This window comes from Nycticebus coucang, chromosome 20, assembly GCF_027406575.1.
Source record: "Nycticebus coucang isolate mNycCou1 chromosome 20, mNycCou1.pri, whole genome shotgun sequence".
Lineage (NCBI taxonomy): Eukaryota > Metazoa > Chordata > Mammalia > Primates > Lorisidae > Nycticebus > Nycticebus coucang.
The window spans coordinates 44,759,133-44,785,967 of NC_069799.1; the positions used below are offsets into that span (position 1 = coordinate 44,759,133).

The following is a 26,835-nucleotide window of genomic DNA, read 5'->3' on the forward strand; positions in this document are numbered from 1 at the left end:
CCTACCAGTGCATTTAATTTTAGAGACAAACTTCTGTCTCTAGTTTTATTCTTTCATTATACAACCAAAGAAAAAAATAATGCAGCACAGAAATGAAACCAGTTCTTCCAACACAGTAAAGATAGAATCTTAATATAGTTCACTGACTTTATTTCTTTAACTTTTGACCAATAGCAAATTTATGTGACCGTATGTTTGTTTCTGAATATCCACATTTGTTAAACTATATGAATTACTACTAGTGTGATAATGAAGGGGAAACTATAGCCAGCTTTTCTCCAACCCTGTATTTTTGTAAAGATGTAGAATATTTCAAGATATTGCTATCTGATGCATCATTATAGAGTTTGGTGGTTAGTTAATCTTAGGAAAAGTAGGAACAATCACAGTGTAGACTGGTATTTTATTTGACCCAATATTTCCCCAATTTTTTTGAGCTTAGAAACTTCTTCCTTCTTTTCTTTCTTTATGTTTTTAAGAATAACAATTAAAATCTCGCATAGAGCAGGTTTCAGGGATTGTCACTATGAAGTATGAAGTGTTCCCCCTCTCTTTCTTTCTCTCTAGCACACACACATTATTTAGGTCTGTTGCTTATGTCTTTTTCTATTAATATCTACCTTTTCTGGGGCATAGATTGGGATGTAGAAGGATAAAAAGTAATTTTTAAGTCTTATTAGTTATTTTGATGTCAAGTTTAGTGGGAAAGAGGGTAAGGCTTCTATCTAAAATAAGCTTTAAGACTTGTCTTAGGATTTTAAGAGTACTTACTGTGTGTCTTTCGTAGCTTGTGGCTTTGAACAATAAGGAGTTGACCTAGCATAACAGTTACCTCTGCAGAAAAGAGTAGGGTGGGGTGAAGTGAAATGAGACTTTTCCTTTGTCACTATAAATTCTCTGTTTTGTATGAATTTTCCCATTAGTATAAATTTGTTTTATAATAGTTCCAATAACAAAAAAAAAAAATTAAAAGACCTAAACTAATGTGAGAAACTCTACTTTGCAAAAGAATTGCTTATTCCAACCTCTTTGAAGTATTAAGCTCCCTGATATTTTAAATTAAAACTTACTTTGTTTACAAAATACAAAAATTTGTAAACCATTTTCTTCAGAAACAAGCTTATGTAAGTAAGGTAAATCCAAAAAAATTAGTATCTTTTTCCCTGAATCTTCTACACATGTGTGCCATCATTCTCTATTTATGTCATAAGTGAGTAACTGTGTCTTATTCGTTTCTGTGTCTTTAGCAGGTTACCTTCCACAGTGCGTGATGTCTAGTAGGCATTTAGTAAATGTTTGTTGATGTGAGTGTGGAGAGTAGGGAGAAAAGTAAGTATCCAGGTAAAAGAATGTCAAAGATAACTCATCAGATTCAACCCAAGGACATCCCAAGATAGAACCAAACTCTCAAAGGTCGAAAAGAAAGAGGATCCTGAAAGCAGTGATAGAACAGAAGCAGATAACATCTAAAGGCTGTACAGAGTGCCAGGCAGCAGACTGCTAAGCAGAGACGTTGCCTGCCAGGAGGGAGTGGAATGACGTATTCAGAGGCCGAAGGAATAAAAATTGTCAAATAAGAACGTTTCACCCAGCAAAACTGTCCTTCAAAAATACAGGAAAAATAAAGAATTACACAGACAGACAAAAGCTGGGGGAGTTCATTGTTACCAGACTTGTCCTATAAAACATGCTAAGGGGAGTTCTTCAATCCTAAAGAAAAGGACACTAATAGCTTCCGTAATTGCCTGATCAGCTAGACAAAAAAATCACCAAAGAAACCATCTAGTTAAACTGCATTCTAGACCAAATGGACCCAGCAGGCATTTACAGAACAGAAACATTCCATCCAACAGCCACAGAAAACATTCTTTTCAACAGTACATGAAATGTTCTCCAGGGTCAGTCATATTTTAGGCCAAAAAACAAATTTTGAAAAATTTAAAAACAATTCAGCTCACATATTTGTATTCAGTTGCATCATTTCTGACAATAATGCAGTACATCTAGAAATCTGGAGGAACTTTGAAAACTGTGTTCTTTTTTTTTTTTTTTTTGTAGAGACAGAGTCTCACTTTATGGCCCTTGGTAGAGTGCCGTGGCCTCACACAGCTCACAGCAACCTCCAACTCCTGGGCTTAAGCGATTCTCTTGCATCAGCCTCCCGAGTAGCTGGGACTACAGGCACCCGCCACAATGCCCGGCTAGGAACTTTGAAAACTGTACAAATAACATGGAAATTAAACAGTATGCTTTCGAACAACAAATAGGTCAATGAAGAAATTAAAAAGGAAATTTAAAAATTTCACGAGACAAGTGAAAATGGAAACACCAAACTATTAGGTACAAAAAGCAGTTTTGGAGCATATAGAATAAATTGCCTACATCAATAAAACATAAAGATCTCAAACAATCTAACATTGCATCTCAAGAAACTAGATAAACTAAACCCAATATTAGTGGAAGAAAAGAAAGATCAGAGAAGAAATAGATGAAATAGGACTAAAACAAAAGAAAATATCAACTAAATGAAGAGGTTTATTTTTATTTTTTATTTTTAAGAGTCAGAGTCCCACTCCGTTACCCAGGCTGAGGTACAGTGGCATGATCATAGCTCACTGCAGCCTTAAATTCCTGGGCTGAAATGATCCTCCTGCCTCAGCCTCCTGAGTACCTAGGGACTGTAGGTGTCTGCTAGCACATTCAGCTGTTGCCCTAGGTAGAGTGCTGTGGTGTCACAGCTCACAGCAACCTCAAACTCTTGGGCTCAAGCGATCCTCTTGCCTCAGCCTCCCAAGTAGCTGGGACCACATGTGCCTGCCACAACGCCTGGCTATTTTTTGTTGCAGTTGTCATTGTTGTTTAGCTGGCCCAGGCCAGGTTCAAACCTGCCACCTTCGGTGTTTGTGGCCTGCGCTGTAACCACTGTGCTACAGGCGCCGAGCCAAGTGTGTTTTACTTGAAGAACAGGAACTGTCCCTGCTTCTCCTGGTACTTAATTGTACTCAAATGTAAACTAAATTTGAAATCGTTCAGCTTGAAGTAGGCTTAGATAATAATATTCTTTCTGGAATTTTTTAGGAGACTGACATAAAAATATGTGAAGGTAAGGTATTATATCTCCTATTTTGAAAGTCTTTGAGCACAGCTTGAGATTTTTATTTTAGGTTCTTAAATTATACCTGGTATAAGCAGTGTCAGTTTTGTAAGACTCCATATAACTCTTTTGTGGTCTTTCAGACATAATCATCTAGATGGCTTCTATAAGCTATCAATTCTTTTAATTTTATTATTTCCATAACATTTGTTTTTAGATAAAGGTGAATGCCGTGTTCCATCTAATACCAACATTTTGAAGCTAGAAGACATTTTCTAAATCAAATCGATTCAGGTAAGCCTGCTCACATCTATCTTAGTACCAGCTCAAGATTGATTTAAAATGCAGATAATTACCTTGGAAACTTTCTCAAATTTAGGGGAATATCTTATAGTCACCTTGTATATTGAATCACTGGTGTTGGAATGTAGTCATGGTTTCTTATTAAATTTTATTTGCTTATAAAAATATAATGTTTAATTTTAAACTCGTGTTATTTTTGAAATGAGACTAATACCTCAGAGTCATTCTTTTATTTGTATCAAGTCTGGTCATAAAGTTCTAACTAATATTTTAAAATGGTTTTTCCATTGTAGCTAATATTTTGTTTTTCAGTTTTTTTAAGTCTTTATACAGATTTTCCAAATGATTTATATATTCTTATTAAGAGAAGTAGTTTATTAATTAAATAGTACTTGAACCTTAAATGTTTATTAACTGTTTATTCAAAAACCTAGCTTTGGAAGGTCAACTTAACCAACCTCAACTCTTACAGTGATTTCCTTGTAGTCTTTCTTTCATTCTCTTTTCCTCTATCCTGTGGTCTGCTGCCAGATAAGTCTATATAGAGAGCCACTTTAGTGATTTTAAAACCTTTTAATGGCTTCCAACTCCCCTTTGGATGGAATCCATATTCTTTTGTCTGGCATAGAAAGACCCCTACCAAGCTCCTAAAACTATCCACCGCTTCAGTCACGGGACTCTTCACTATTCTCTGAACGCTCTCATTTTTCCTTCATGCCTCTATTTTGACTTGTGCTAGTTTTCCTGCCTGTGATGTCCCCTGCTCGCCTCTTACTATTCCTCTGTATATTGAAATCCTGTGGAAGCCTCTCCACGAAGCCTACCCTGATTACTCCAGCTAGAAACACTCATTCACTCTCTCTCTGCCCACATCATGTAACGTTTTGTTTTTGTCACTGTTAGAGCACATTGGGCCATGCAAATTTGTGTTTATCTCATTTCCTGTCCTACATTGTAAGGCTTATAAAAGTCAAAGATCTTGTCTGACTAATTTTTACCTCTCATACCAGTCAGCATATCCTTTAATGGTGTACAGTAAAGATTTATTTAATAAATTAATAAATGGCTTTTTCACCCATCATCCCCTGTCTTTTATCCTTATAGAAACATACAATCCACATTTTGGCAACTATTCATGCTTATTATGCACTACTGGTTGTCATCTTATCCTAGGAAAATGCCAACAATCCTAGAATTAACCATAGTGCATTTAGTTCCCAAGATACAACCAGTTCCCAGCCTTAGAAATGAACTGTAGTCGAAAAGCTCATGTCTAATTCTGTTGTTTAGAATGCAGAAAGCATTTTTCCACAAAAACAATGTTATAAATAGTGGTTAGGTTCTCAGCCAGCTCTCTCAAGACCATTTAACTCAAAAGTACCAGCACTACTTTAACTATAGGCAGCCAACACATACAAGGCTGTTTTGTAAAAAAAAGGAGGAAATACATCCCTCATGTTCTAGAATTGGGACAGGGAATTTCTGGGTAGGTTGAGTGGTAGGAGAGCCTGAGCTATGGCTCTGGCAGTTTGGGTACTCTCCCATCAGTACCTTTTTTGTGTTCAGTGTTTGCAGGAGGGACATTCACCTGTAGGTTACTGATACTCTCACGTCATCTAATTTTGAGGGAAAAGAGACTTGCTTCTGTGAACCTCTCCACAGTGGGTTAGGATGGTAAGTGGGTTTTACCTGTCCTTTTACATGGGTGGGTCTTTTGTAAGTCTGGAATTGACAAATTGGGAACTTGTAGTACATCCTTCTTTCTGCTTTTCTACAAATGTATGGGAATTGAGTGTATATAAACATGGAAAATCATTCTATCTCTAGGAAAAAACCACATTTACAGGCATCACTCCGTATTTGGCATCACATCACTTTTTGTGGACAAATGATTATCATTTCTACAAGGGCATTATGATGCTTATAGGAAAAAACATGTCACTATGTGCATAAACAACCCTGGCGGCTGACAGTTTAGGTTGTCAGGCTGTAAGAAAAAAGACTCTTAAATTTCAGAGAATTTAATTTATTCAGTCATCATAAGTATTAAGCACAAGTGTCAACTTTATGCTTAAGACTGTTGTCAATGCTAGGGTCTGGGGAATGGGAACAATAGATCTTAGGTAAAGTTTGTCTTTCCTCAGGAGCCTGAAGTATAAGGAGCAAAATATTAAACATTCATGCAGAAAACTATGTTATTAATTGCCCTAAGATACTTTATGAAGGTAACAAATGCCCTTAGGATTATTAGGATGGCAATATTATTATAATTCACCATGATTGTAAAGACAGTGGTGAGATTTCACTTAGGTTTAGAAGAATGGCGAAGATGTGAAGAAAGGGCTAGAGAGGAAATAATATTCTGGGTTGGATTAACAGCATGAATAGAGGACAGAGACATAAATAAACAAAAAAGCATTCCTGGCTGACACAGGAAGGGTTAGTTCTTGTTGGGTGAAAAAATACGTGGGAACATTAGACCAGTGGTTCAACATTTTCAGTACGTATGAGTCATCCATAGAGGTTTTTTAAGCTAAAATCCCTGTATCTTACTTCAGGACTAATAAATAGAATTTCTGGGCTATGGAACATAGTAAGTATGTTTATCTTTTAAAGCTCCCCTAGTTGTTCTCATGTTCAGCCAGGTTTGAAAACCCTGAATTAGAAGGATGAGCCAAATTTAGGAGCACCATGGTGCTGATGAGTTGGGCCTCTGTCCCTCAAGCAGCAGGGAGTCCTCAGAGGTTTCTGAGATGGTGACATGATCGAATTGGTGTTTGCCAAGATAAATGATTCTTCAGCTATATATGAATGGAAGAGAAATGAGAAACAGCTTGAATTAGAGCAGTGGTAATGGGGGAGAAAGGTAAGAGTCACATTTTTAAGTGCAGTTAGATGTGTGGGAGTTGATGATGTCAGCCTTGACCTCAGCATGATTTGTTTTATAAACTGATAATACAACTTCACCCTCATTAATTTGATCTCATTTCTCTTACAACCTGGCAACTTAAACAGTAATTTCAGCCAGTTTGCACTTAATGGAAGGAGACCATTGTCTACTCATGTACTTGTCTAACTCATAATAGTAAGTGAAGCTATGTGTATGAGGAATATGACCTTTCACATAATCATTGTAAAGCATTTAATAATCTCCCACATATGCAATAACACAATCCCAGTCATGTAGGATTGTGCCAAGAGCCAAAGTCACATGTATTAGGTAGTTATTAGCACACAGTTCTAGCATTAAGTTGTAATATGAAGAAATGTTCTAAATCATGCTAAGCATTTGAGTATGTTTTAGCATTAAATTTGATAATTGCTTAATTTTCTAGTGGTAGAACTATATGTGCCCCGTCACTACAATGCCTCCATCCTTACTCTGGGCTTATGCTGCTCTGCTTGCCCACATCCACAGTCAGTACAGCCCCAGCCCCTTGCCTCCCATTCCCTGCTGGTGTGTGTCCATGAGCACCCCTACTCCAGCCCCATAACAAGGGGTAACTATGCCAGCAGAGTGTAGTTATAAAGGAGTCATAATTTCTGTTCTTTTGTGGCACTGACAAACCAGAAGATCCTGGTGACTCTTTTGGTCCTTGTCTAAGTGGAACATGGTGGCTGCTAAGGTACCCACACTCAAGAGTCCCAGCTGTACCATAGGTTGGAAACATTTCATATCCCTTTGATGTGTTTTGCATTTTTTATGTTTGTAGACCATGAGCCATATTTATTAGACAGCAGATAATAAGTTCAAAGCATAAAGTTTCGATGTGGCCTGTCTTCTTTTAAAAAAGAGTCAGTATCATAATTTTTTTTTAAATAGCTACTTTCTTGGCTATTCTGTAATAGTACATATATGAAAATAGTGTCTACCATAGTCGTTGACTGTGACAATGAATTAATCGTTTGATCAGTTTCTTCATATCCCTTGAGTTTTTCTAGAAGCTATTTAGGATTCCACTAATGATCTAAATATTCAGAAATGATAAATGATTTGCTTAGATTTGAAGGATTCTGTTAGTAGAGAAGGAAAAGAAGGGAACTAACATTTTATCAAGTGCCCACTCTGTGGTTTTAACTCTGTTTTACAATTTGACTTCAAAGAGGTTTAAAAAACTTATTTGAGGTTAAAAGTTGATAGAAATTGGTTTTGATTGGGCTTAGTCTGACTGTCTAAAAAGTCTAATCTTAGTAAGTCTGCACAATTTTTATTTTGGGAGTAAGATTAGTGAACTCAGAACCCAGAGGCTTGAATACAGGCTTCATCTTTATCACTAACCACCTTGAACAAGTTATTTAACACTTCCGCGCTTCAGTTTCTTCATCTGTCATATTGGGATAAAACTTGCTGTAATGACCTTTGGGGTTATTATGAGAATAATAAGCTGGTGTGTTTCAGAATGATTTTACAGCTACACTAACCAGTGAAAGTTTGAGAGATTTTTAATTCAGATAAAACAACAACAGCAACAAGAAAAACATTAAATGAGATGACTTTGACACATTTTATGGTATTTTACTTTCTTAGTATTGCTCTCCAAACTTACCAAATATAATGTTGCAAGTCCCAAACCCTGTGGTGTTCCAACCTGCATCATCATGGATTTAATATCTCAGTATCGTAGAGTATGTCCTAGCAATATATGAAGTACCTTCTTTTGCTTACCAGAAGCAATCATTAGTTTCTATACTATATTAAATAGATCTGAACTGTGGTGGATACTGAAGAAGTATTTGTGGTCAGTGAGGTTTATGAGGCTTCTAAATAGCAATATAACTTACTGGACTAGAGTTGATATTAATGTTCTCAGAACAATTTTTCCTGTATTTTTAAAGTTTTAGAACAGACCTGAGGAATAATAACAGGTTTCACAAAACCACTTTTCAAAATTCTACTAAACAAGAGAAAAAGAAAGAAGACTCAAATACAGAAATGAAAAAGGAGGCATTACAACTGATACCACAGAAGTACAAAAGATCATTAAGACTGTTATGAATAACTGTATGCTGACATGCTAGAAAACAGAGGAAATGAATAAATTCGTAGAAACATACTAGCTACCATGACTGAATCAGGAAGAAATAGAAAACCTGAATTGACTGATAAAGTAAGATAGAATCAGTAATAGCTGAATTCTACCAACCATACAAAGAGGAACCAATCTTCCTGAAACTATTCCAAAAAAATCAAAGAGGGGGGAATTCTCCCTAACTCAATCTATGAGGCCTACGTTACCCTAATACCAAAACCAGATAAGGACACAAAAAAATAAAACTACAAGCCAGTGTCCCTCATGAACAGAGATGTAAAAATCCTCAATAGGATATTAGCAAACCAAATCCAATAGCACATCAAAAAGATAAAACATCATGATCAAGTGGGATTTGAGGATGCGAGGATAGTTTAACACATATCAATCAATAAATGTGGTGCATCAACAGAATGAAGGAGGAAAACCACATGATTATCTCAGTAGACAGATAAAACCATGGCAAACATAATGAAAGGAGAAGAGTTGAAAACCTTTCCTCTAAGAACTGGAACAGACAAGGATGCTGTGTGAGCTCAGAAAAGCAAGTGTCCTCATGTGTAAAATGGGGATAATGGCACCTACCTTGTAGGATTTATGAGGCTTCTAAATAGTTAATAAATATAAAGTACTTAGAATAGTGCCTGGCACATACTGAATGGTCAATACATCGAGCTATTATTATTATTAACTCTTATTCATACATAATTTAAATGAATACAAAGAATATCAATGCCAAAAGCTATATTTAAAATAGCATTATAACCCAGCCCCGGCCAAAAACCACAAAAAAAAAATAAATAAATAAAAATAGCATTATAAGGCTGGGTGTGGTTGCTCATGCCTATAATCCCAATACTTTGGTAAGCCAAGGCAGGAGAATCACATGACTCCAGGAATTTGAGACTGACCAGCCTGGGTAACATAGTGAGACACCATTTCTACAAAAAAAATTTAAAAAATAACTCAGCTAAGCCTAGTGGTGTCACCTGCAGTCCTAACTACTCAAGAAACTAAGCTGATAGGATCATGTGAGCCCAAGAGTTCAAGGCTGCAGTCAGTTACAATTGCACTATTACACTTCAGCCTGGGCAACAGAGTGAGACCCTTTCTCAAAAAAGTAATTAAATAAAATAGCATTATAAAACAAACCAGGAACAAAGTAGGGATAGTAGGTAGAAATGATGCATGAAAATATAACTTCAACCAAAAAAAAGAGTGAGAGGGACTGAAACTTTAATGATTTTTTTTTTTAATGCACATAACTGTAATATGTCAAAGATGTTAAGCCTGCTCTTATAGGTTACCTGTCTGGCCCCTGTGTGTACTTGAAGCTAACTTGAAGACCCAGGAAAGCACTCCAATCCCAGAAGCTTAAACATTGACTGTTGGGTTGATGAGCACAATAGCCAGCAATAATAATGAGGAAATACTCCAGGGAGTGTGTCTAAGGAGCACAGACTTCTGAGTATTCCTACCTATGTCCTTAGAACCATGTAATAATTACCTTCTACCTTCTTATAAATCTTTCAGGTTAAAGTTATCCTGGTCTCCGGCCTCTGGATCAGAGATTGAGATTGAATAATTCTTCGAATTTAAATCATGCTCTTCCTCCCAAAGGAATAAATATTTTGAAGTGTATTTCATTTTCCCATATAAAGTTTATGTATGATAGTTGTATAACTTGAGCTTTATTAAAGGCTGAGCACTCTGATAGAGAAGGTTTAAAGAAATGGCAAGAATAGTTGGAGTACCTGAAAGAAAATTGTTCTGCAGGTTAGTGTCTATTGAGTTTGGAGTATTACAGAATCTGTGTACTTCGTGCTCAAAGATATCACTGCCTTGAAAACATGGGAATATTCAAATAAAGTCAAAGTCTCGTACCAAAATGGCAAAAGGGACCACGTTTATGTTATTTATGGTTTGTGACTTTGTTTCCTAAAAGAAGTTAGGCTATTTAGTTTGGGGCAAAGAAGTGGTGTTTTGTTGTTTGAATATTAATAATTGGAACATTTAGATTAAATTATATATTCTTCAGGACTCCTTCAGTTGCAGGGGATAGAAAGCCAGCTCAAACTAGCTTATGAAAATAAAGTGAACATAATTGTTTATGTAACCATGGTTTCCAGAGGTGCATCTGGCTTTAGGCATGGTGCAGCCAGAAACTTAAAATGATCTCATCTGGACTCCTTTTCAGCTTTGCTGGTTTCTTTATTTGTCATTCTTCAGACAGGCATATTGTCAGTAAGATGACCACTTGGAGCTGAAGATTGTTATCCTTCCAGTTTAGCAATCTCAATTTAGCAATCTCAACAGAATGAGAATCTATCAGGCCACATGTCCAGCCATCTGCCTGGAAAAATATTGACTCTGTTTTACCATGGGTGTGGATCCTTTAACAGTGATGGTGGCCTGGGAATGGGTATACTGGTGGGCTAGCCTGGATTGTGTTTTCCCAAGGCTGCAGTAGAGGGGCACAGGCCAGTAACTCCAGGCCCCACTGGGGTCTTCTGTAGTAGGAAAGGTTTTTTCCAAAAGAATCGGGAATGGGAGTGCGTGCTTAGCAGACCAAAACTCATGACTTCAAATCATTAAAAATGGTACTAGAGAGCGGCACCTGTGGCTCAGTGAGTAGGGCGCCGGTCCCATATACCGAGGGTGGCAGGTTCGAACCCACCCCTGGCCAAACTGCAATAAAAAAAAAAGTAGCCAGGTGTTGTGACGGGTGCCTATAGTCCCAGCTATTGGGGAGGCTGAGGTAAGAGAATCACCTAAGCCCAAGAACTGGAGGTTGCTGTGAGCTGTGATGCTATAGCACTCTGACGAGGGCGACAAAGTGAGACTCTGTCTCGAAAAAAAAAAAAATGATACTGGAAATAATTCGAACTATAATTTCTGGTTTTAAGATGCTAAGAACTGGGCGGCGCCTGTGGCTCAGTCGGTAAGATGCCGGCCCCATATACCGAGGGTGGCGGGTTCAAACCTGGCCCCGGCCAAACTGCAACCAAAAAATAGCCAGGCGTTGTGGCGGGCGCCTGTAGTCCCAGCTACTTGGGAGGCTGAGGCAAGAGAATCGCTTAAGCCCAGGAGTTGGAGGTTGCTGTGAGCTGTGTGAGGCCACAGCACTCTACCGAGGGCCATAAAGTGAGACTCTGTCTCTACGAAAACAACAACAAAAAAAAATGATGCTAAGAACTTTCTGCTTTCTTCTATTTAAAAAGAAAATTAGTATAAAACGGGAAATAGAAACAAAAATTCTAACTCTTTTTGGTGTGAGGTAGGTGACATCAGTGTCCCCTGATGTCATTTGAAGACAAAAGGTATCTGATGCCATGACTTAAGCAGAGAAGGTAAAAACCTAAGCAGCTCCAGAAGGAAGCAGCGAGGCATGATTCTAAAAATAGATGTTCAACTGAAAGTTTATAAAAGGGCCAATTGGACTACCAGGTCTTCACCTCACCTTAGCTACACAAATATCTTATGCAAACCTCAGGAAATGGGAGTTTTCTACTCTGGAAAAGTACAAAGGACTTTCTACAGGGACAGTAGAAAGTAGGGTTAAGTGAAAGTTTGCTCTGCTCTTACAGCATTAGGAAAAATAAATGCCACACAAAAAGTTTTTTAAAGAAGAACAAATAACACTTTTCAACATTAATAAAATGGAAGCATCAAAATGTTATAAAATAACTTACAAAATGTTTATTTTTTGTTTCCCCCAACGTATAGTGATTGGAAGTGACAAAGTTAGGGTCCTGTTCTCTTAAAATGGCTCTTATTTTTATATCTGTTTGAAGCTGGACACTTGTGAATAACAAAGCATCAATATAGCATATTAGTTTTTTCGTGTATTTCATATTGAAGAAGACAGAGTCCTGAATGCTGTTTTCTTCTAAAAATTGGAGGAGACATCAAAAGATGAAATTTAGCAGACATATTTTTCAAATTTTAATTACTTGAAAAAAATACTATTTTTAAAATTAATGAATATTGTTCTTGGCTATGTAAGTAATACAATATGTCGTTGTGGGAGTTTTTTAGATTAAAAGTTTCCAAATTGCATTTTTGTTTTTAAAACAGTCTAAAATATACTCTGTAAATGTTATAAAAGTATTAAAATTTTAAAGTGCGGTAGAGTTCCCTCCCTTCTTTTTGGATTAATTTCTAAAGCTCAATAAAATAAAAGGCAAATGTCTTTTTTGACGTAAAGTTACATTTTTTTCTTTATTGTACTGTATTGAGACTTTAAAAATCAAAATTGAAAGAGGGCCAGGATTTTTCTTGCCAGTCTAACTTCTTAGATTTGTGCTTAGCTGCTTTTGCTTTAAAACCAGACAAACTAGTCTGTTATGGACATTTGTGTGTGAGTGTGTATAGGTAAAGGATTTTTGTACTTTTCTTTTGGTTCATGAGAGCAAGAATTTTAAATTAGAATTATAGAGCTGGACAACATCCTCTTATTCATTTTTTGTTTCTTTTTTTGTAGTTTTTTTTGGCCAGGGCTGGGTTTGAACCCGCCACCTCCAGCATATGGGGCTGGCGCCTATTCCTCTGAGCCACAGGCGCTGCGCCCCTCTTATTCATTTTATAAATGAAAAAACTAAAGTCCTGAGTAGTCACAATTCGTCTGAGATCACACAGTTAATAGCAAAGGTTGGGTGACAAGGAAGGCCTCGTGACCATCAGTTCAGTGATCTTTGTAAAAAGATTCTTCAGGTTTATTTTTACCACCCTCACTTTACGTACAGTGTCTATAAGTTATTGCATTAGGCCCAGTCAGCAAATTACAAGTTTGTGTTTAATCTCCTAAAACTGAGGGAACATCTAGGATTAGGAATATTAACAGTGCAAAAAATGTGGATGATGGGAAACATTTCAAAGAGTCCTTGGCTAAGGTGAGAAGTGTCCCCTAGTGAGGACATTCTGCTCTCTAGGAGAATTCCTTTATCATTCTTGAGGACCTGATTCTGCCTGTGCAAGAGTCATCCTTGGACCAGATTTGGCCGGTGGGAGCCCCTTCCACCCAACCCCTGTGTCCTGTCCTTTTGACATGGCCACATCATTGAGTTTTGGCACAATTAGATATTCTAGGCTTGGTTTTTACTTTCCCTGCCTTAGTCCTAAAATCAGCCATTGAGATCATTCAAGCATAAATAAATAATATTAAGTAAAGGACAATTGTCACAAATTATTACCCACTGAATAAAACAGAAAACTAAAGTTTATACTACTATATAAACAGAAAGTTTTGTAAAGAACAATAGATTTACATAGTTTCAAATATACAGAATATTTATTAATTATAAAAGGCTAAAAACAACCTCAGAAGGGAGACTCCAAGAAGACACCTTCTTAGTCAAGGAAGATACTGAAATCATGTGTCACCTTGCAGGATGCAATGAAAGAAATACAGAGGTATTTCTATAATATTCAGACAAAGATGCGTAACCTTGATCTCATCATGAGGAAACAACAGACAAACCCAAATCAGGAGATACTTTACAAAATAACTGGACACAATCTTCAGAAGTGTTAAGGTCATGAATGTCAAGGAGAAATGGAAGACCTGGTCCCAGCTGAAGGATACCTTACAGACAGGACGATTAATGCAAAGTGAAATTTTTCAATAGATTGTTTTGCTGTAAAAAGACCTGATGGGCATAATTGGCAACCTTGAGTGGGGTCTGATGATTAGACCATAGTCATGAACCAGTGTTAATTTCTGGATTCTGATGAGTATATTGTTGAGTATATTGTGTACCACGTAGAACTAAACTCTTAGCTGTTCAGGGGTGATGGGGCATCACGTCGGCAAATTTACTCTCAAATGATTCAGGAGAAATAAAATTCTTTGTATTATAAAAAAAAAAAAAAAAAAAAGAGTCATCCTTGCCCATCTTTCTCCATAGTTAAATTTATGTGAACATTGGGGAATATGCCCTTTATATTTATAATATAGCCTATATAAAGAGGCTTTATAGCCTTTGTTTTTACTTTTCTGTTGGTGCAGTTTGGAGAGCTTGAGAATTGCTTTAAGGATCAAAGACTTATACAAGCACTACAAGGGTTTTATTCCAACTCCAAGCACTGTGGTTGAGTAACATCACCTCATTTTTTTATTATCCTTAAAGATAGTGAGTTTTCTTATTCTTTATTTATAAAGGATCGATGCTGCTATAAATTCAGAAATGTTTAATTTTTAAATTTCATTCCACCACCATTAGATGCAGTTCCATATTTTGTTTAATGAAGGGATATATAAGCTTTCTAATGTTGTCTTTACCAATTTATAAAATTTCATTTATAAATGAAAAAACTAAAGTCCTGAGTAGTCACAGTTCATCTGAGATCACACAGTTAATGGCAAAGGTTGGGTGACAATACTGATTTGATTGGTCTTTAAGCTGTGTTTAACTCTGAGACTGTTTAAGTAATAGTGTGGATACAATTTGTTGTCCAGTATTAAGTTCTTAGTCATTGATTTAAAAGACTAGGAGAGAGGGAAACTAGCTTTCAGTACAGTTGTCTTGATGGGTAAGCTCTCCAAATGAGGAGGTCCAGTAAACTCTGGTTTTGCCTCTGGATAGTGGATCTCCAGCATTTCTCTCAGGCTTTAATTTTCCTATATTAAAAAAAAAGATTATTTTCGGAGAAATGTAGGTTTGTAGAGGTATTGTTGTGTCAGTTCTTAAACAGTTATGCTCTTAATGCTTAAAAGAAGGCTAGCGTTGTTTGAACAAAAAGTAGGTAATTCCCTCCCCCAAGTGAAATTACTTTGGTTGAGTAAACTTTTTATGCCATCTTATAATAAAAGCTGAAAAAAAAAAATCCCTTGGCTTCTATTTATAAAACAAGAAAAAATATGTTTTTCTGTATCTATCCATGATAACAGATTTTGAAAAACTCATGTAAGATGATAAAGCATTTGAATGGTACAGTATATATTAAAAAAAAAAAAGCTTAGCATAAAAGAACATTTGTTTTTACTTTAAATCAAATTATTTTGTACATAAAGTTCAATAATAAAAGAGACTCAAGAAAACATGTGTTTTGGGCCATGCCATTCTTCTAATGTTCATGTGGCTTTTGTTCTGTCTTCCTGTAGTTCATTTCATGCACTAGTAATAGAGAAACGACATGTCCCAGGCTGGGAAGAGCAGTCTTAGTTTCTATCTCATGTCTTGGCATATTAAGTAATAATACCCTTTTCTACTATCCTATCCTTGTTTGGACTATGCATAATATGATCACTAGCCAATACGCACACCTAATATATTCTTTTGCTTTCTTATTCCTATTCCCCTCTGTCTCAACTTGTTGGGGACTCTTGTCTGGCCATCTGAAATGGGTTTCATGTTAAACTAACATACTTAACCTGATTTATAGCAAGGCTGAATACCCGTTTACCTGAGAAAACATAATGGGCCGATTTTATTAAAGCTTTTCTCAGTCTTCTTTTTTAGCTTGTGAAATCCAGAAGTAGTCAGCTTTTCTAACCTGGGAGCCCACAAAATTTCTGAATGCTCTGTTCCCTTCCATTTCTGCTCTTGAACTTGTCAGTGCTTGCCCATGAATATTTCTTTGTTATAATCTTTGATAAATGCAATAGGTAGTACTTTGTTATTCTAATATTCCATTTTCCATCTCTTTTCCCTATGGATATAAGTTTGTAGACACTTCTGCCTTTGAAGTTATCTCAGGCATTTTTAAAAATTAAGATATAATTTATACAGAGTAAAATTACAGCTCTGAAGTGTTCAGTTCAGTGAGTTTTTACAGTTGTCTATACCCTTATAACCAGTACCCAAAATAAGATACAGAACTTTTTCATTGTCTGTTTGGATGCTCCTTTCCAGTTAATTTCCCAGTTTACACCTCCAGTGGCAACCACTTCTTCACTGCAGTCACCATGGATTAGTTTTAGTTTTGGCCGGCAGTGTTCTTACTTAGTGGTTTGTGATTGCACAAAATGACTACCTTTCCATTCTTTGCTCACTTTCTTCATCTTCTGCTGCCTTTCTGCTAAGCAATTGCTATATATTTTAGATGTATTTTTGGTCAGCATTCCCTTTAAAACATCATTTTTGTGTGTTGGGGAAAACACACAATGTACAATAGCTTAAACCAGTGGTTCTCAACCTGTGGGTCGCAACCTCTTTGGGGGTCGAACGACCCTTTCACAGGGGTCACCTGAATACATCCTGCATATCAGATATTTACATTATGATTCATGAAAGTAGAAAAATTACAGTTTTGAAGTAGCAACGAAAATAATTTTATGGTTGGGGGTCATCACAACATGAGGAGCTGTATTAGAGGGTTATGGCATTGGGAAGGTTGAGAACCACTGGCTTAAACCCAATTGAAGTGTATTTACTGTAATGAAACAGTACTTTGAAGGCATTCTTGAGCAACAGGTGACTTTTCATGACCTGGGCCTTTTTGAGTCCTTTAGCAGCTCGGGAAAGAGCATGAACATACCTTACCTGCTTCTGAAAAATCTCAGCCTGGGAATTGACACTCAGTCACTGCCACTGCCATTCTGAGGCAAGGAGGAAAGACTTGGCCACGTAAACCCTAACTGGACAATCACTTCTCAGTGACAGTTTCCATACTGTGACAGAGGAAAGCAAAGTGTGGACAGGTTCTTGTCACAGCTTTTATTTTGTTTTAATAACATAATACTGCACTGCATCTCTTTTGTCTTCATGTTAACATTTTTCTTTGTGTTGTATATTCTTTTCTGCTTTTTGGATAAACATTTTTTGCTATCTCTGTGGTAGTGATGTTCAAAGCAAAGCAGCTGATCTTCCCTAGATTATTCTCTGAAATTAAAATTAGTTCTGAGCATCAGCTCTTCAAAGTCAAGAATGCCTAATATCATCATTTTTATTCAGTATTGTTTCAGAGATCACAGCCAGAAAAGGAAGTTAGGGTGAGCAGTGAGGAGAACTAAAAGGAAAAGTATAGGAATGGAAAGGAAGAAAAAGACTGCCACTACTGGCGAATGACTTACTTGTCTATATAGAAAACTCTCAGAAGTCTACAACCAATTTTTTTTTTAAATGGAGAGTTTAGCAAGGTTTTTGAATATAAAGTCATATAAGAAAGCTGGCTGCATTTCTGTCCACCCAGAGCAACAGCAAAACTGAATATGTAATTTTAAAGAGCATTTTATTTTGAAATAATTAATGTCCCACATAGCTATTCATATTTATAGAAAACTAAGAAACTAACATGATACGATAATATCAACTAAAGTACAGCCTTTTCGATTTTCCCAATTTTTCAACTGATGTTCTCTTTTTTGTTTTAGGATCCATTCCAGGTTATATTCAGCAGCCGTATCTTCTCAGTGTGCTCTAATCTGTGGCAGTTTCTCGGTCTTTTTCTTGTCTTTCAGAGACATACTTTTGAAGAGTAGTAGTCAGGTCTTTGGTAAGATGGATCTCAATTTTAGTTCGTCTGGTATTTGCTTATGATTATATCGTATCATGACTTGTTCTTGATGATGTTAACCTTATAACTTAGTTAAGGTAGTATTTACCAGATCTCTTCACAGAAATACTACAGAATAGATAATTTTTTTTTTCTCAATCTTTTTTTTTTTTTTTTTATTGTTGGAGATTCATTGAGGGTACAATAAGCCAGGTTACACTGATTGCAATTGTTAGGTAAAGTCCCTCTTGCAATCATGTCTTGCCCCCATAAAGTGTGACACATGCCAAGGCCCCACCCCCCTCCCTCCGTCCCTCTTTCTGTTTCCCCCCCCATAACCTTAATTGTCATTAATTGTCCTCATATCAAAATTGAGTACATAGGATTCATGCTTCTTCATTCTTGTGATGCTTTACTAAGAATAACGTCTTCCACTTCCATCCAGGTTAATACGAAGGATGTAAAGTCTCCATTTTTTTTAATAGCTGAATAGTAGAATAGATAATTTTTAAAAGAAACAATTTGCATAGCAGCACAATAGAAGAATAACTTTTTAATAAATCTAACCATGTCTAAGACCTTTATTGAGAAAGTTATAAACTTTGTTGAAAGACATTAATACAGTCCAGTTAATGTAGAGAAATACCACATTAACAGATTGGAAGATTTAGTATTGCACAGGTGTTTATTTCCTCTTAATGCCCATAGAATCAAATCCCTAACAGATTTGGGGGGTTGTATTATTACTGTTGCTATCATTGCTATTATTATTATTATTATTATTTTGATTATATTAATACTTAACATTATAATTCTCAAATGGAAAAGCACTTGTTCAAATTACAAATATACTACTAAAGAACAAGTTGTTTTTTCTGCCATGTATCAAAGAAGTGCCTTTCTAACCAATTATATCATGAGTTAATATAAAAGTACTATAATTAAGCCATTGTATGGTGTAAAGATACGCAAATTGGACAATAAAAGGAATAGAGAATTCAAAAAAAGATCCATCTATATGTGGAAACTTGATTTATGACAAAACTTGTAGATCAGTGAGGAGACGGATGCCTAAGAGTATTCATATGTGGTTTAGGGCCAATAGATTGTCCATATTAAAAAGAATGAAATTGAATTCTTACCTCATATGATAACACAAAGGGAAAAGATTGACATGTCCTAAATTAGTAATTATAGTTAAATTATAAATTTAGAAGCAGATCTCAGGAAAGAAGTTGAAGAAAAAAACAAAACAGTCAAAGAAATGAAAACAAAAGTGGAAGAACTACAAGGGGAAAAAAATGGTACAAAAAAAAAATAGTGAAGTCCACAGAGATTACAAGTGAGGGAAGTGAGCAAAGTCAAATATACGTTTAAAAGAGTGATACAGTTTTAAAAATCAATGTTTACAACACAAAAGAAACTGCATTATTTATTAACTTTTCTCATCCTGCTGAATTATATGCCAGAAATTATAGACTGATCTATAAATTAAGTTATTTTAATGATCTGTCTACTGACAACTTAATTACACCATCATTTGTAGAAAGCAAAGGACTAGAAATCACTTGCAAAGGGATTTGCTATCACTGTCTTTGTTTGGGGACATTTATCAAAAAGGCTTAACTAAGATTTATCAGATGACCATTATACTTACTACTCTTTTTCACTTAGAGGCACCCTGTTTAGTTCAACATACTTAAAAAGTTGTTAAAATATTGTTAATTTTAATATATATTAGCCAGTATAGCATTTTGAGAGAAAATTTTCTTAATACAGTCTTAAATACATAATTTTTTAACAACTTGCAGCTATAAATGTAGATCACTTAATTTAGGAAAAATAGTTTCCATTTAATCTAATTGACAAAGCTAGTCTTTATTTTCAAACTTATCTTTTAAATCAAACATCCTTCTGTCAGTGAAAGTCCCACTTGATTTTTCAACTCAAATAAATATGTTAATATATGCCTCCATGACAACCATCACATGGCTGAATTCTGATTCTAATATAGATAAATAGATAAGGCACAGAGCCTTACCTTGTGTTGCCTGGATACAGTAAAGGGATACTGCTTCCTTCAGTGTTTCTTTGCTTTACATTCAGTAAAATCCCAGAGAGATGCTTCTTAACAGTAACAAGAGTATGGAAGAGGTAATGTCCTTAAGTAAAATGTCCTCACTGTTGTTTCATCTATAATGCGTTTGACTTATTATATAACATGGGCCAAATATTCCATTTATTAATAAAATATTAATATATTTGAGACAGAGAAAGAACAAGGTCTTACTGTAGTGCTTTGATTAAAGGAAGACTCATAGATAGCACTGTGTCATTTGTCCCTTTCCTTGGAGGTTTCTGCACTTTAGGAGGTATGTATTTCTTTTGTAGAGTGGGGAAAGGGTGATGGTTGAATGGTGTAAGAGGCTACTACTTTCAGATCAGTCTTAGGAAGGATGAAAGTTGGAGACCTGGAAACTGATTGCCTTAACACTGTCTGTACTGACATGTCTTTTAGAAAGTCTTTGTGCAGCCCCTTTGTACCTCTTCTTGAAGACCACTGGTAGAAAAGGCAGGCAGAGTAGATGCATCATATATATAACTGTAGAACCAACAAAAAGCCAAACTAATGATGTAAAACCAATGTTTAAAGGTTAAACTTTTCTGAAATAAAAGACAACTTGAATCTAAATATTTAAAGAGTTTATTGTGTGCCTGGACCTACTAATGTTGCTGGACATCAGAGATAAAATATGCGGGAGAAGCTAGGCAAATAGGTCAAGATTTTTATAAAAGGAGGAAGTGTTTTGGACTCAGATTTCATTCAGTATAAGAAAATGAAGCAACAACAACAAAAATAAACAAATGGGACTTCATTAAACTGAAAAGCTTCTGTACAGCTAAGGAGACAATAAGCAAAGCAAAGAGACAACCTACACAGTGGGAAAGGATATTTGCATATTTTCAATCAGACAAAAGCTTGATAACTAGGATCTATAGAGAACTCAAATTAATCCACATGAAAAAAGCCAACAATCCCATGTATCAATGGGCAAGAGACATGAATAGAACTTTCTCTAAAGACGACAGACGAATGGCTAACAAACACATGAAAAAATGTTCATCATCTCTATATATTAGAGAAATGCAAATCAAAACAACCCTGAGATATCATCTAACCCCAGTGAGAATGGCCCACATCACAAAATCTCAAAACTGCAGATGCTGGCGTGGATGTGGAGAGAAGGGAACACTTTTACACTGCTGGTGGGACTGCAAACTAGTACAACCTTTCTGGAAGGAAGTATGGAGAAACCTCAGAGCACTCAAGCTAGACCTCCCGTTTGATCCTGCAATCCCATTACTGGGCATCTACCCAGAAGGAAAGAAATCCTTTTGTCATAAGGACTCTTGTACTAGACTGTTGATTGCAGCTCAATTTACAATCGCCAAAATGTGGAAACAGCCTAAATGCCCACCAACCCAGGAATGGATTAACAAGCTGTGGTATATGTATACCATGGAATACTATTCAGCCATTAAAAAAAATGGAGACTTTACATCCTTTGTATTAACCTGGATGGAAGTGGAAGACGTTATTCTTAGTAAAGCATCACAAGAATGGAGAAGCATGAATCCTATGTACTCAATTTTGATATGAGGACAATTAATGACAATTAAGGTTATGGGGGGTGAAGCAGAAAGAGGGACGGAGGGAGGGGGGTGGTGGGGCCTTGGTGTGTGTCACACTTTATGGGGGCAAGACATGATTGCAAGAGGGACTTTACCTAACAATTGCAATCAGTGTAACCTGGCTTATTGTACCCTCAGTGAATCCCCAACAATAAAAAAAGAAAAGAAAAGAAAAGAAAATGAAGCATACTTTAAAGATTTTTAAGAAAAGAATAGACAACTTAACGGATTTTTATATCCAAACAGTCCTTCAAGTAAAGTAAACAAGCAAATAATTTTGAATTTAAAAGAATTTTTAAATTATTCCTTTGAGCCTTTATTGAGGCAGCACTAGAGAACAGACTTTTTTAAATCTGGCTTTGCAAGATAAAGATATACTTAAAGCTGCCAACACTTTGGCTTTCCTTGTCTTATGCTGGAAGCTTTTTATCATCTGTAGCCCCTGTAGTGGACCTTGACAGATGGGCTGTGAGTTCTGGTAATACTACCTACAAGAGAACTGAGCTATTTCTTAGGCCTTTGGAGTTTTCCAAAAAGTAGAAAAGAGTCATGACTTTTGAGTACTCTAATCATTGATGGATAGGATCTGAAACAAGCTTGAGAATCAGCAACATAAATACACTTGCTCACATCATGTTTGACTTCTTTAAGACAAAGATGAAATGGTAAGTTTTCATGATACTAGTACCCTTAGTTCTTGGTGAAGCAGGTGGAATCCTGGTTCATCTTTTGCTTGATACCATGAATGCTGTTATCAAAAATCTTCTCAAGAAACATTAACTTTGCTTTTTACCAGGTAAGACAAATCAAATCTGTAAAAGACCTAATAATGCTTGAGTTGGAAAAACTCTGAATAATGTTTGTGTTGGTGGAAAAAGTGAAAAGTAACATTTCTGCCATTTTGGAACAAAACTGCATAGCTTGTGAGTTATAGTAAAATGTATGTCATACATTTATTTTTGAGAACCCCTCTGAAGAAGAGTATTATATGTTTTCCAGTGGTAAACAGGTTTAGTGTGTGCTCTAAACCAAGTTTTCTGCTGGCTACACTCTTATTTCTGTGCTCGACCTCAGTGGTTGTTGGTAGATAAGAAAAATGTAGTCTGTTACAAGTTCGGCTGTGAGAGAACTGCAGTGTTCTTTTCTACTGATATTGTACCAAGGGGCTGGATACCTGGGCCGTGAATCAGGTTCTTTGTTTTGATTGCCCAGAAGATGCCAACACATATTCACAAAGCAGAGAGAACTGCCACATAAAAAGAGGATGATGAGGATGGAGAGGATGGTGAAGCTTTATTAACTTTGCTTTTCTTAGAAGAAAAAAGGATGGTGCAGCAACTTCTTGGGAAGAGAGTACGTAAGAAAGAAAGAAAAATCGATCCAGAAAAAAAATTGATGTTTTCAGGCCAAGATCAACCATGTTTTATTTTCTGCATATAATAGTATATCTGATAGAGAATGGATAAGTATTTGATTTGAACAAGTTACCTCTGCCTGAATATGCTATGTCTTTGGTCTTCCTATGACACCTTGGATAAGATTTCTTCAGAAAATATAAACAACTGACCAAAGAATTATTAATGATCCTAGGGCTCTATCCCTCACCAGTAACTCAGTGAAAGAATTTAGAGCCTCATTGGAGAGTATATTCATCCTTTGGTAAGATGAAAAGATACCAGAAGTGGACAAGGAAGAGACCAAGCTGCCCCAGTGGTATTGGTAATGACAAGGGGGAAGAGGAGGAGGAAGGAAGACAGATGAGAAGGGAGAAATGGAAGAGAAAGTGGTAAAAGCAAAGAGGTCTCAATCTCAGTCTGCTGCCAGTACTGAGGAGGCACAGAAAATCAAGGAAGTTCCATATGAAGTTCATGAACAAAGATGATGACGACAGAAGTGGCTCCAGTGCTCATTTCTTTAAGGAGAAGCGGCACATTGTGTTTGGGATGAGAATGCATTGTAAAATTAAATGTCTAAATCCAGTGATAAGAGGAAAGTAACCAAAATCACAGAAACAAATAATGAGAAATCTTAAGTGAATAAGAAAATAATGCTCACTGAGAAAGGGAAGTAGATTAAGTTCACCAGTGGCCACCAATGTAGAAGTTGATTATAAAGTATACTATGGAAGAGGACTGCATAAACCTTGAAAAAGCAAAAGAATGACTTTAGAAAGAGGATAAATTTGACAAAGAGAATAGAAGAAAGTTAAGGCAAAGCATAGGTAGAACAGACTTAAAAGAAACCAAAAGAGAAGTTAGAAGCAAAGGCCAAAGATGAAGAGGATGTCCTTAGGATTGCAGTGGCAGTGATGGGGGAAAGAACATATGCTTGAGTAGGAAAAACCCTGAATAATGTTCGTGTTGGTGGGAAAAGTGAAATACAACATTCACTCTCAGGTCCTCATAAATACAGAAGTCTAAAGTCTAATCATATAGTGAAGATAGGGAAAGTGAAGTTAGTAGTGCCAGGAAGAAGCAGAAAATGAAGAAAAGAAGTAGCAGTGAAGTAGAAGATGCGATAGAAAGAAGGCCAAGTGGGAAACCTAAAGAGTTTGAATGCAGGTCTGTCTGCAGCAGAAGGTTGTACCTTCTCAAAAGCTATAGCTAAATGCTTCCTGCTCCTATCTCCTTGAAACCCCAGGTCATGACTAAGTAGGCCAGAAGTCAAAAAAGAATTGGCTTTAGAGTGTTAGACAACATGAGTCTCATGTCTCAAGGCCCACTGCAACTGCAGGCTGAAGTGGTCGTATATTTAACACCCTTCTTGTCCCATCATGGAGTATACATAAAATCAAGCAGATTATAAAAAGTTCCTGATCCCTTTTCCATCATGTACGTCATTAGACTTTATCCATTCCTTTATTTTTCTGCCAAGTTGTCCTTGTTACATTTTTAGAAATTCTTATTTACAATAGGGAATGTACCATACTATTAACAGAATTGCTCCCAATTTTGGTGTATTTAATATTTCCAAAGACAGAAAATGTGATGGAATAGCCTTAAGAAATGAGTATTTTTGAATTGAGATTATCAGTAATAAACCTATTTTCTATTTTTTGTAAGAGTAGAGCATTTAGCAATGAATTTAACAAAGGACACGCAGAATCTCTACATTGAAAACAATAAAACCGTACTGAGAAAAATTAAAGAAGACCTAAGTAAATGAAAAGAGATGCCATGTTCATGGATTGGAAGACTCAATTAAGTGATATTTCTCCCCAAATTGATTTACAGGTTCAACATAATCCTTATTATAATCTCACAGGCTTTTGTGGTAAAACTTATAAACTGATTCTAAAAATTGGAATGAGAGGCCTGGAGGTGGTAGCTCATGCCTATAATTCTAACACTCTGGGAGGCTGAGGCAGATAGATTGCTTGAGTTCAGGAGTTCAAGACCAGCCTGAGCAAGAGTTAAATCCTGTCTCTAAAAATAGCCAGACATTGTGGCAGGCGCCTATAGTCCCTGCTACTCAGGAGGCTAAGGCAAGAGGATTGCTTGAGCCCAAGAATTTGAGGTTGCTGTAAGCTATGACACCACAGGACTCTACCAAGGACAAGAAAATGAGGCTCTGTTACAAAAAATAAATAAATAAAATAAAAATTAGAACAAGAGTGTCCAAAACAATCTTAGAAGACTTGACTTTGTACCATAGCTATAAAGCTCCAATAACCAAGACAGCATGGTGCTGCCACAAGGATCAGTGCATCTGAATAGGGACTAGAATGTACCTACACTTCATTTCTAACAGAAATGTAAAGCAATCTGGGGGGAAGGAAAGCTTTTCAGTAAATGGTGCTCGAACAACTGGATATCCATACAGGAAAAAAGAAAATCTCAATTTAAGATGGATCATGTTATTGAATCTAAAACCATAAGGATTTTAGAAGACAACATGAAGATATTTATGACTTAGAGTGAGGCAAAGATTTCTTAAGATGTAGAAAGTGATCACTGTAAGAGAGAAACATTTATAAATTAGACTCCCTCAAAAAAAATTTTCATTAGAAGATAACATTAAAAAACAATAGATAAGCCAATATTTTTCCCAAAAATATTTTTGAGAAAAATATTTGCAAAACATGTTTTTGTCAGAGGACTACTTAGATAAAGAACTTATATAACTCCGTAACAAAAAATGAATCAGAAAAAAAAAACAACAGGAGGAGGGGACATATGACTTGAAAAGACACTTTAAAACACATTCCACAACAGAAGATATTCATATGGTCAGGGACCATGTATTCAACATCATTAGTCATCTGAGCGATGCAAGTTAAAATAAAAATGAGCAACTTGCTAAAAAGGGCCAACATTAAATATAGATTATTAGAATCTTGAGTTGTTATACATTGCGTGGGAGGGTTAATCTGTTAAATGTCTGGAAGTTTCTTACAAAGTGAAACATACACTTACCCAAGAGCTCAGCAGTTCTCTTAGGCTTTAGCCAAGAGAAATGAAAATATAAACAAACCAAAAGATGCTTATGAGAAGTACATAGATATTCCGTGTACATAGTGATTTTATTCATACTAGTCAGAAGCTGAAACAGCCCAGTGTCCACCAGTAAGAGAATGGATGAACAGACTATGGTTATTCATAAAATGAAATACTAGGCAATAAAAAGGAATAGATACTGATACCTGCAACAACATAGAAGAATCTCATGTTAACTAAAAGTCTCATACAAGAGAATATGTGTTCCAATTTTTATGGAGTTACAAAGCCAGCAGAATTTATTTACAAGGGAAAAGGAGCAGAACAGTGATTGATTCTAGGGGATGGGAAAGAGATTGGGGAGTATATGAAGGAAATAACTTTGAGTGATGATAATGGGGTTTTTTGGTTATAAGGTATATACATTTGTAAAAACTCCCAGAATGGTACTCTAACGATTTGGGCATTTCCTTTTACGTAAATTTTACCTCAAGAAAGAAAAAGGTTTTAAAAAGTCACAAGGGAATACTGTTTTATGTCCATTAGATTGGTGCAAATGTTGATCAGGAAGTGGAGCATACTAGACTCTTCTACTGTGCTAGTGGTCATAAAAGATAGGCCAACCATATAAGGCAATTTGTCATTATCTATTAAGTTGGGCATACATCAATCTAGAAATTCCACTCTGAGGCAAATAGAAACTCTTGCAAATCTGCAGGGAAACGCATATATAAGAATGTTCCAGAAAATAGGAAACAACGCTGATATCTGTAAGAGAAGACATAAATTATGTTATATTCAAACGTATCATGGATGAATCTTACCAACAGAAGACTGAGTGATT

General features: G+C 36.1%; 1 protein-coding gene across 6 annotated transcripts in view; it reads left to right on the forward strand.

The window, feature by feature from the left end:
• ZNF438 (zinc finger protein 438) overlaps positions 1-26,835 on the forward strand; it is a 150,088-nt gene that overhangs the window by 60,313 nt on the left and 62,940 nt on the right. For 5 of the 6 annotated variants that reach the window (XM_053573131.1, XM_053573130.1, XM_053573133.1 and 2 more), the window contains exon 3: positions 3,312-3,388. The exons of the other annotated variant lie outside the window; for it this stretch is intronic. The gene's annotated coding sequence lies outside the window, so the exon portion shown is untranslated. The remainder of the gene's footprint in view (positions 1-3,311; positions 3,389-26,835) is intronic. 6 annotated transcript variants of the gene reach the window in all.